Source organism: Macaca nemestrina, chromosome 3 (assembly GCF_043159975.1).
Source record: "Macaca nemestrina isolate mMacNem1 chromosome 3, mMacNem.hap1, whole genome shotgun sequence".
Taxonomy (NCBI): domain Eukaryota; kingdom Metazoa; phylum Chordata; class Mammalia; order Primates; family Cercopithecidae; genus Macaca; species Macaca nemestrina.
In genome coordinates, this window is record NC_092127.1 from 167,209,192 (window position 1) to 167,221,373 (window position 12,182).

At 33.6% G+C, this 12,182-nt stretch overlaps 1 long non-coding RNA gene across 2 annotated transcripts in view; it reads right to left on the reverse strand.

Annotated features, from left to right (window-relative positions):
* The window catches only part of LOC105487790 (uncharacterized), a 96,255-nt gene that overhangs the window by 22,749 nt on the left and 61,324 nt on the right, over positions 1-12,182 (reverse strand). The window contains exons 3-4 of one of the 2 annotated variants that reach the window (XR_011620624.1): positions 8,931-9,020; positions 5,438-5,571 (exon numbers count right to left, since the gene is read on the reverse strand). This is a non-coding gene — a long non-coding RNA (uncharacterized lncRNA). The remainder of the gene's footprint in view (positions 1-5,437; positions 5,572-8,930; positions 9,021-12,182) is intronic. The other variant, XR_011620625.1, reaches the window with a different exon arrangement.

Sequence of the window (12,182 nt, forward strand, 5' to 3'; positions counted from 1 at the left end):
AGATAATTGTGGACTCCTCATCCTCTAAAGTGTATTTTGGAAGACAATGGGATGACGTATTTAGATTGATGGGAAACACTGTCAATGATAATTCAATATCTTCTCAAAATATCCTTAAAAAATGAGTGGAAAGTAGAATACAATAAAAGATGAGAAAGTTTGAAGCACTCACTGGAAGGGCTGTTTAAATATGTATTTCAGGCAGAGGGCAAATTATTTCAGGTGGAAATTCATCTATAAAAAGAAATAGCACCAACACATAAATGTATAGGTTCATTTAATATTTTCCCAGTCATTTTTAAAATTCGTTTACAGAATACCTGACTACTCAATAAGAAGTGGCAACTCTTACTGTGGATCTCAATGTCAATTCATAGACGCATAATGATTGCAATAATAAAATGATTTGCAAGTAAATTTCCCAGTAAATGGCTGGGGATGAGAACATGTTTGTGAGGTTCTTATACATGAAATGGTATAACATTAAAACATTATTTCAAGCATTTTGACTCACCCTTGAAATTCCATAAAATTCAATATTTTCTGCATTTCTGATTCTTTTTTTTTTTTTTTTCCTTTGGAAGATCTTCCTGCCTAAGATTCCTTTTAGCTGATTTTTTGAATTTTCAAAATGTTTCCTTCATTCAATTCTGAGATTAATGGGAAGAAAATAAAGAATTCTTAACAATTTGTGAAAGGATAATCCCAGCACTTTGGGAGGCAGATGCAGGTGCATCACGAGGTCAGGAGATTGAGGCTACCCTGGCTAACATGTTGAAATCCCGTCTCTACTAAAAAAAATTACAAAAAAATTAGCCAGGCACGGTGGCAGGAGCCTGTAGTCCCAGCTACTCGGGAGGCTGAGGCAGGAGAATGGCGTGAACCCAGGAGGCAGAGCTGGCAGTGATCTGAGATTGCGCCACTGCACTCCAACCAAGGCGACAGAGCTGTTTTTTTTTTTTTTTTTCAAAAAAAAAAAAAAAATGGAAAAGAATTATGTTTTAGTAGTTATACTTTGTTAAGATTAATTTTATTGTAATGTTTATTATGAATTTATTTAGGGATTGCCTTCAGTTTCCATGTCCCACTACAGAAAAAAAAAAAAAAAAATGAAAGAAAGAAAGAAAATGAAAAGTCTACTTTGATCCACCAGAGACCATTTCATTCTACCTGCCTTGATTATAGATATTTGTGTTTCTTCAGATCATCATTCAATAATATTTAATGTCTTGGCCATCAGGCCTTCAATTTATCCATATTTGGTATTCTTGCAAAAACAGATATAAATGTGTTTGAGAGATAGTCATGGGTTTCATTTTGCTTCTTATTCCATGTAGGAAAGAAGAAAATATGCTTCCTTTCTTATTAAAGCAGTCTTGGTAGATTAAATAAACAAAATAGCATTTGAGTAGGAAATGTATTTAGATCTGAATTGCTTTAATTGGACATTTATGTTGATCAAGTCGAATGTCTAATGGCTCTATTTTATAGATTGAGAAAATAAATTTAATGACTCAGTCCCAAGAGAGGATTTTGCTTAATACAATTAACAAGAAAAAGAGCCATGTTCATTTTATTAGAGGGAGCTTTTATCATTCATTTTAATCTACTTAATGATATTCAAGCATAGTTGGGTGCATTGATATGTTAATTATTTCATGACACAGATGCATATGAACACAGATTTTTACAAGGAAGAAAAAGAAAGGAAAAGTCTGCACATAAGTACCCAGTGTCAAAAAGTCTGCTTAATATCTGCAATAAGTGAGAATAAATTGTATGTTCATAAAGAAAGAGTTTTTCCTCCCTCCAGTAGTAACATTTTCCAAATATTTATTTTCTTTTAATGCTATTTCACATTTATGCATTTCCATACTTTACTAAGTGCTTTGTATTGTCAGAAATATGTATTGGATCCTTATGCATTAATGAAATCTCATATATTTGTTGTGTGCCTCTCTCCAAGTGAATTTGTTGACTAAATCACAATTGCTCCTTGAAATGCAAGACCTGTGAAATTAAAGCAGACACACATTTTTAAAAAATGTAATGGATGCAGTAAACAAAGTCTCTTTTACAAGTCATTCCAGATCAAGTATGAACTATATTCAGTCATTAATTTGTTATATTTACTCTTACTCTCATCTTTAAATTCTAAATATGTGTCTTACATGAGTTACTTTTTGATCTTTCAGTGGTCATCTGTTTCTCCAAAGTCTCCTTATGCCTATGCAGTGCTTTCGTAGCAATATTTTCAGACATTTGTTATAGAACTTTCATATTACATTATAGTTTGTAGTGCAAGTGCATGTTTATTCTTGGTTATCACTTTGATTTGTTCTTTTACTCTAGTGGCATTTCTTGTATGAATTATTTGTTAGGTACTCTGCTGGAAAGTTCTTAAGAAAAGAAAAAGAGAAACATGTTTGTCTTTCTAATACTTGTAAAGTTGTAATAATATTTTTTAATGAATGACTGGAAAGATGGATGGATGAATCAATAAATGCCCACCCCCGCAGTATCTTTCTGCATCAATAAGGAGTTATTAAAAATTAAAAAAAAAAGAATTATGTTTTCTTTAACAAAATACCATGTGTGAAGAGTCATAAATGAGTAATGACAGGAAAGCTCAAATTAAACATGAAACAATTACCTCATAACTCATTATTTAGTCCTCACAAAATTTAGTGTCAGAGATTTTTGAAATCTTCTTGGAGTTATAGATACATTCATAATTGTACTATCTGATTTGCAATGATCACTATCTTTTCATTTATATTTATCTTTCTAATTTTATGTATTTTACAGACAAATTAGTGAAAATAAAATTATCTAACTCCTGAATTTATTACATTTTTCAGCTGAGAAAAAAAAAAAAGAATACTGAAATCAGAAATAAAAAGCCAGAAAATATTTTCCACAATTAAAACTATTTATATTAAGAAATGTGATTGGTAAAATCAGTAACATGTGCAAAATAAAAGAAACAGAAAGAAGAGAAGTGATCCCCAAGTTTGGGAGGAATGGAAGTAGGAATTACTGTTAAAAGTGTATGTAGTTTCAGTGTTGCAAAATGAAAAAGTTGTACGATAATCTGAATATAATTAACACTACTTAAAATGGCTATGGTGGTAATTTTAAATTATGTGTTTCTTACTATAACAAAACTATAATAAAAATTGTTGACTCATAAATTTTTCCAAAACATATTCCTAGCATTCATTAAAGAATACATTTCTCAAACTATCAGTTTTGTACACTTGTCAAGTAATGAATGAAACAAAAAAACACCAAAACATAGTTAAAAATCCCCAATTAGTTTTTTTTTTTTTTTTTTTTTTTTTAAGATGGGGTCTCGCTCTGTCGCCCAGGCTGGAGTGCAGTGGCTGGATCTCAGCTCACTGCAAGCTCCGCCTCCCGGGTTCACGCCATTCTCCTGCCTCAGCCTCCCAAGTAGCTGGGACTACAGGCGCCCGCCACCTCGCCCGGCTAGTTTTTTTTGTTTTTTTTTTTTTTTTTTTTTTTTTGTATTTTTTTAGTAGAGACGGGGTTTCACCGTATTCGCCAGGATGGTCTCGATCTCCTGAACTTGTGATCTGCCCGTCTCGGCCTCCCAAAGTGCTGGGATTACAGGCTTGAGCCACCGCGCCCGGCAATTAGTTTTTTATGTGAACTACTTCTGATAGTAAAAATTTATATATAGTCTGCAAAGTCTTCATTAACTATACCCATTCCTCCATGTTGGTGTTATTTGAAATTCTAAATTTGATCTCTCTGGAATAATAACTTATCTTTGCCCAATGTCTTCAAATATTACATGTTTTTATAAATAACTTCCAACTATTCTCTTCTGGTTTTTCAAGATGACTGTTTCGAGACCTCAGAAGCCTGTTATCAAAAAGAAACAAAGTTACAGCTGGCTCTCACTTGTAAGCACCAGCTAGTGGCCTAGAGGTTGAACTGCACAATCCAATGCAAAACCCGCTAACAAGTGCAGCGTTAGGGAATGAAACAACCTTCCTGATATCTGCCATCCCAGTTCTGCAGAAGGCAGTGAGCCTGATCACACATCCCATACATCGCTATTACAGTCAGCATTTAAGAAAGCCTCTGCCCAAAGACCATTTATAACCAAGGAACAAATGTGGAGTCATTGCCACTGAAAGCACCCGGGACTGAAACCAAACAACGATACACAACATACATTATAGTCACATCTTCAAAGGAAAAAAAAAAAAAAAAAAACGAAAACAAAAACTCATCCACATGAAAGTAAATTCAAAAATAATAAGAAGAGATAGTTTAGCCAGATGAGAAGGAACTAGAGAAACAGTTCTGGTAGCACAAAAAACAAACAAAATAAGTGTTATTACACCCCCAAAGGATGGTATTAACTTCAGCAATAAATCCTAACTGAAATGAAATATTTGAAATATCTGATAGAGTTTAAAATATTGATGTTAAAGATGTTTAATGAGATCCAAGAGAAAGTTGAAAACAAACACAAAAAATCAGAAAAACAGTCTAGAATATGAATGAATATTCACTAAAGAGATAAGTATTAAACAAAACTTTAGGAATTAAAAAAAATCATTGAAGAAATTACAGAATATAGACAAAAACTTTAGCAACTAGACTAAGAAGAAGGAAGAATATTAGCGCTCGAAGACAGGTCTTTCAAATTAACCACGTCAGACAAAAATAACAAAATAAATAAATAAATAAAACAGTAAACTAAGCTTTGAGAAATATGGGATTGGGTCAGGCGCGGTGGCTCACGCCTGTAATCTCAGCATTTTGGGAGGCCGAGGCAGGTTGATCACGAGGTCAGGAGATTGAGACCATCCTGGCTAACAAGGTGAAACCCCATCTCTATTGAAAATACAAAAAATTAGCTGGGCGTTGTGGGAGGCGCCTGTAGTCCCAGCTACTCGGGAGGTTGAGGCAGGAGAATGGCTGAACCTGGGAGATGGAGCTTGCAGTGAGCTGAGATCGCACCACTGCACTCCACCCTGGGTGACAGAGTGAGACTCCATCTAAAAAAAATTATATATATATATATACACACACACACACACACACACACACACACATATTTATTTATGATTATATAAAACCTCCAAAACTATGAGTCCTAGGTATTCCCATAGAAATGCCCTAACTGAAAACCTGTGATTTACTGAATCCTTTCTGCAAAACTTTAATTAATCTATAAAGAAACTGACTTCAAACAAAATACAGTAATATCACAGACAGGAATCACAAAACGAGTCACAAACAAAAATCTTTTATTTCAATATCCACCCCAATTCTATTTTCACTAAGCAGTTATGCTGATACAAATTATATTTGTCCTCTTCTATCTTTCAAAATTGTTCATAAAGAGTTTGGGAACATGATAAACATAATATATTATTTCACTTCTAAACCCTCTCACCTTCATCCTTAGTAGAGAATCTGACTTGCTTTTTAGGTTCCAAATAGTCCTGTGCTTTAATGGAATCTGTGTCTCTCCTTTGCCTCATGTAGTGTCAAGCTAATTATTGACAGCCAAATGGTTCCATTCTTCATCTTAGTAGTTTGGAAATGAGAATAGAATACAATTTTGATTACTGGTTGATTTTTAACAGGAGATTTGAAGAAGAAATTATTGCACTTAAAAAGGATCACAAATATATCATATTCTGGTTTGTGGCTTCTAACATTATTAGGGTGAAGTAGATGATGTTTGGAGATCATGCTCAATCTTATAATAATGAGGGGAAGCATGATGACCAAGGCCAAATTGTCATGAGTCAGATCTATACGTGGGAATTTCCTTGATTTCTGACCATTTCAAGTTGCCGAATGACCAGACTTAAACTGACAAACTTTCAGATTGTGAGAAGGTTTGAGCTTAGGAATCCATTTACTGTTTAAGCCACTTTCAGTTACATTTTCTAACATTTTGAGACAGGCGACTGAAACATGACATAATACGGTGAGCTTTTGGGGGAGAAGAAAAATATACCTTTTGTTTATTCTGGTGTGCCTCATTGCTTTGGTTTAATGTTTAAATTCAACACAGATACCTCACACAAATTGTTTCTGTTTTGTTTTGCTGGTGATTTGTGTGGTATCTACACACATTTCTTACAAGAAAAAGTAAAGTAAGTTTATAAAGGGACACTAATTATCACAAAAGAAATAAAGCTAAATATGCTCTATTTGACAGTAACAAAAGCGATACACATTCTGCAGATATCTCTGAACCTTATCCAGAGCCTAAACCCAGTGCCAGTTATCCATTAATCCCGATTGTCATTTCCTAGTTTTTGTGCACCTGAATTTGGTGGGTGGACAGAATAAAAGGCAGAAAATCCAATCCCCCAGGAGAAAAAGCTCCGACTACCATCTCAGAACAATAAGAGAAAATAAATAGTCCTCACTTTTTCATGCCAAGTATTCCACCAAGTGCACAAAACAGTTATTTTTCAATTGTTATCTTTTCTTATGACCCATAATTATTAAAGCGCCTCCACTGTATAATGAACTACACATTATTAAAAGAAAAAAATAAAACCAAATTCTCTATTAATGATTCACACAAAGCAACTAAAAGATGAAATTACAGGAGTCTTCAGAACTGATTATAGTTGCTATTGCAGCTAAAATGAGGAAAAGAGGAATGGTCTGAATAGTTGTAGAAGACTGTAAGAAAGAAAAGAATTATATTGGATCTTGAGGTTAAAAATAGGTTTAATTAGGGAAGTAGAGGAAAAACTTATGAAGAAGAAGCTTTTGTAGTGTGCTAACCTATTTGAAGCAAAACACATAAAGGTGGGATAGCAGAGATGAAAAACTAAAATATTAAGTCGCAGAGAATGAGGAAATAATCAACTAGATAGTTAAAAGTATCAGCATCAAAAAAGTTTACGGAAAGGAGGGAAAACAGCCATATCCTGGTACTATCTCCATCCATTCAAGTTGATGCAATAAGATCTAGTGCTTTAAGTGACACTAACAATGTGATGAAATAATGATAGAAATGAAACTTGGAACCAAATCTCCAGACGACTATGCCATGGTTCTTTATATTTAGCAAAGAGCACGGTGACACATACTGAATAAGATGAGGGAGAAAAGAAGAAAAAGTAGATTGGGAAGCTCTATCAGAAAGCCATTTAATACAGTTTCGGGCCATGTAATTTAGAATGTTGATTACAATAGTGGGGGTGGGGATAGAATACAAAGGGTAAATTTCTAACACTTGCTAATGATGAAAAGACAAGCATTGTTAAGAGAGTGAATATATGGTTTAATTGGAAGAGTCCAAGATGAGAATATAAGGCAATATTACTGAGAAAAATGGCTTACAAACAAGGATAATAGTATTTAATACTTTTTGGCATACATGTAATATCCACTTATCCAAAAATAGACACGTATAAAGAAAATTTTGAAAAAAATCTCTATTTTAGTCCCATTTACTCATTGTCAATCAGAGATACTCAGAGGAGTGCCTGGAAAATACTGTATCTCAAATATCTAAACAAATATTTATTTGTTGAATAAAAACATTGTATTATTGGTAGTAATATTGTAACTATGACTAAATGGTAGCAAGGATTCTTTGACCAAACTCTAGCCAAGTTCCCCTAAAATCTTTTGCAGGTTGGTCCTGACTTTTAGACTTTTGTGTTCATTTCTGCATTATCCACTATTAGTAAGAATCCTGCTAAATCAGTTTAGCCATCCTTGATATCACAATACCCTCATTATCTGATAAGGCTCCTCATACTCCACCATTCCCCTGGTGATACCTGATCATCCTTGCCTGCCTTCAGCAAGAATCATGGTTGGTTGGTTTAGCCAGAATTCCCTTTTACCCTTAATGTTTGTTGTTAGTAGTTTTTCACCCACTGATCTCCACCCTGTTTCTTGGCTGTAAATCCCCACTTTTACTTGCTATATTTGAAGCTGAACCCAATTTCTCTTCTGCACTGCAACAGTCCAGGGCAGTAGTACCTAAACCTAATTTAATTTTTCTCCCATAGAATAAAATCTTCTCTACCGACCACAACGAGTGCCATGAATGAATAATTGTTTTTAAACAGTGTCATAGCAGGTATGAAAGGTTTGTGTACTCTGTGAGGACATTTTTTAGGTAAATATGATCTATGATGGTGAAACAAAAATCTATGGAAAAATAAGTAGTAATGTTCTAGGGCCTAATGTATTTTGTATAAGAAGAATTTTACATGTGGATAGCTTGTACATGTGGAAGCTTAATCTCACTTTTCTAACTTGCTTTTTAAACCTTTTTTGGTTATTCTAAAATAATGTGTAATTGTAATTATAATCAAATTTATAGAAAAAACTTAATAGTTTTAATCTCTTAATCATTTTTCAAAAGTTAATTTTCCAAAAGTAACTTTTTCCTATGACTATTAATTTTCATATGGGGTGACCTGAACTATTACTCTGGAATCTGAGAATGACAACATGAGCGGCTGAACACCTGGTAAGAAAAATAGTTGGGGGATGTCTATTTCTCTTGGAATCTCTTCCTACTGGCCAGGCACAGTGGCTCACACCTGTAATCCCAGCGCTTTAGGAGGCCAAGGCGGGCGGATCACCAGAGGTCGGGAGTTCAAGACTAGCCTGACCAACATGGAGAACCCCCATCTCTATTTAAAATACAAAAGTAGCTGGGTGTGGTGGCACATCCCTGTAATCCCAGGTACTTGCAGGCTGAGGCAGGAGAATCACTTGAACCTGGGAGGCTGAGGTTGCAGTGAGCCGAGATCGCGCCATTGCACTCCAGCCTGGGCAACAAGAGGGAAACGCCAAAAAAAAAAAAAAAAAGAAAAAAAAAAAAAAGAAGAAGAAGAAAAGAAAAGATAGGAAACTAGTGACCTTACATCATGGGAATATATTTTTCCTTATACCTCTGAGATGGTCTGGCTCTTCTGGTTGCTCTCCTCAGGTGCTTCACTTTCAGAAAATGTTCTCAGAAACCACTTTCCTCAGAGCTCAATCTAAAGTAAATTGAGAAAATGTGAATAGAAATTTATCAGAGAATGAATGCAAATGCTCTGAGCTTTGATGCAAGAAGGCATTAAATTGAGCGTTTCTTAAAGCTTTTTACAAACATTAGTTTGTATAATTAATTCTCCCAATTTCCCCATAAATCATATTTCATTATCCTTGATTTACGAGCATAAAACTAAAATATAGAGGAAATGCATAGCATGCATCGGCAATTTTTTTTTTCTAGGCACTACTTTGATTATGCTATTTCTGTTCACTGGAGCCTTCATGTTTTCTCCTCTACTACTTCTAAATCTTTCTACTTCTGTCTCCGTAATCTAACCTCTAACTATCTAACCAAAAGGTTCAAATGCTATCCAACATGTGGTTTTCAGTCTAGGAAGTCAAGCCTCTTGATTGTTCCCGAGACTTAACAATATCCTTCCCTTTATAACTGACTATTTTTATGAAGCATGTTGCTTTGTCATACATTCAGATTCTGGTATTATCCCCCCTCCAGTCCATTTTTCTAGGCTGTTGTATAGTGAATGCACTAATGAGAAATTCTAATGATAATATTTGCCTCTTTTTTCATTTATTGGGTAAGAAGGACACCGCTTATATTTGATTAAGATCTGCTCTAATGACCACATTTTAACTCAATTACCTCTTTAAAGTATCTGTCTCCAGATTCTAAGACACTGGAGGTTCGGACTTTAATATATGAATTTCGGGAAGACCCAATTCAACCCACAACAACAGACAATTAAGTAGTTAAATATAGATGTAACTTTCTTCCAAAGAATAATTTATATACTGAGGGAACTTGTTTAAATGTTTTTTCTGAGCAAGTTGCTAATATATTAATTCTATGAAATGGGGATATGCCAGAGAAGATAAAATTCAGCGAGAAAATTGACATAGGAAGAGTTAAATTTGTGCCAGAATTTTTTTTTCGGTTTTCTACAGAATTATAGTTTCATTTGGCAGAAGACCCAGCAGGAAGAAGAAGAAGAAAACTTAGGATGTTATTTTGCTTTTGTTCATTTATCCATCTGTCTGCATGAAGCCTATGACATTGTTTTCCAAATGGAGGACTCCTAATGCCAGAAACATGGTACTTGGCCTGAAATATTCCGTGCTTAGCCAGTTTCAGTTTAAGAGAAGATGATATTACCGACAAATTCCTTCCTTAAATATGGTTAAACTTGCCAAACACAAAAAAATTCAGTAACATTGCTCAGGATATAGTTTTTAGCCTTTGAGTCTATTGTGTTTTATAAAAGGACAGATATTCTATTTCCTTTGGTTCATGCATATTTTCAATGTTACTGAGGCTATTAATGGCAAAGCAAAATATTAGTTTTCAAGATAGTTTAGTAGAGAAAAAAATTAAGGATTTCTTAAAGATATCCTGCTTTCTCTCATATATGTTTAAACAACTACATTGAAAAGGAAATATATATAACTTGCTTAATAAAAATAATTTGCAATTTAATTTTTACTTTTAATTTTTTCCAGCTTTACAGATGCATCGACAAAAATTGCTTACAGTTAAGGTACACAACATTATGTTTTATTATATGTATACATTGTGACATGATTAGCATAATCAAGCTAAGTGACATATCCATCACCTCACATAGTTACCATTTTTTAATGTGTTTGTGGAGAGAATATTTAAAATCTATTGTCATAGCAAATTTCAAGTATATAATACAGTATTATCAACTACAGTCACCATGCTGTATGTTAGATCTCCAGAACTTATTCATCCTGTATAACTGGAACTTTATACACTTTGATCAGCATTTTTCCATTTCTTCCCCTCACAACTACCAGTCTACCATCTGCTTCTTTGAATTTCACTTTGTTAGATTCCTTAAATAAGTGAGATCCTTCAATATTTTTATCTGACTAATTTCACTTAGCATAATGTCCTCAAGATTCATCCACGTTGTCACAAATGATTGGATTTTTAAATTTATTTAATGCTGAATAATATTCCATTTTGTGTGTGCATCTATCTACTCATCTATCTATCTATCTATCTATCTATCTATCTATCTATCTATCTATCTATCTAGCATCTATCAATCTGTCTAATTTATCTGGTTATCCATCCATCTATGTATGTATATCACAGTTTCATTATCCATTCCTCCAACAACAGACACTTAGATTGATTTCATATCTTATCTATTTTGAATAATGCTACAATAAACATAGGGATAAAGATCTCTCTTTGAGATACTAATTTCATTTCCTTTGGATATATACCTACTAGTGGGATTGCTAGATCATGTGGTAGTTCTATTTTCAACTCTATGTGGAATCTTCACAGTGTTTGTCATAATGGCTGTGCAAATTTACATTCCTATCATTGGTGAACAAGGGCTCCCTTTTCTCCACATCATTGCCAACAATGATTATCTTTTGGCTTTAAGATAACACTGGTTTTGTAAAATGAGTTTGGAAGAGTTTCCTTGCTTTTATTTATTTATTTTTTTCTTTTGGAAGATTTTGAAAAGGATTTGTACGACTTCTTTAAATGTTTGGTAGAATTCACCAGTGAAGCCATTTGATCCTGGGATTGGTATTTGCTGGAAGGTTTTTGATTACTGTTATTGGTCTGTTCAGATTTTCTATTTCTTCATAATTCAGTCTTGGTGAGGGTTTTTATTTTAGAAATTTATCAATTTTTTCTGGATTATCCAATCAGTTGGTATATAGTTATTCATAAAAATCTCTTATAATCCTTTGTATTTCTGTGGTATCAGTTTTAATGTCTCTTCTTTGATTTACAATTTTATTTGTGTCTTCTCCCTTTTTTTCAGGTAGTTTTTCTAAGTGTTTGCTAATTTTATTTATCTTTTTAGAAAATAAACTCTTAGTTTCATGTATCCTCTCTATTTTTTAAAAAAGCTCTGCTTCACTTATTTCTATTTTGATCTTTATTATTTCTTTCCTTCTGCTAACTTTGGGCTTACTTTGTTGCTCTTTTGCTAGTTCCTTGAGATGTAAAGTTAGGATTTTTCTTTGTTCTAGATACAGGTAGTTATCACTATACAATTCTCTGTTAGAACTACTTTTGCTGCACTCCAGACCATCAAAAAACACAGACTATTTGAATGGATTTTCAAAAACAAGACCCAACTCTATGCTGCCTA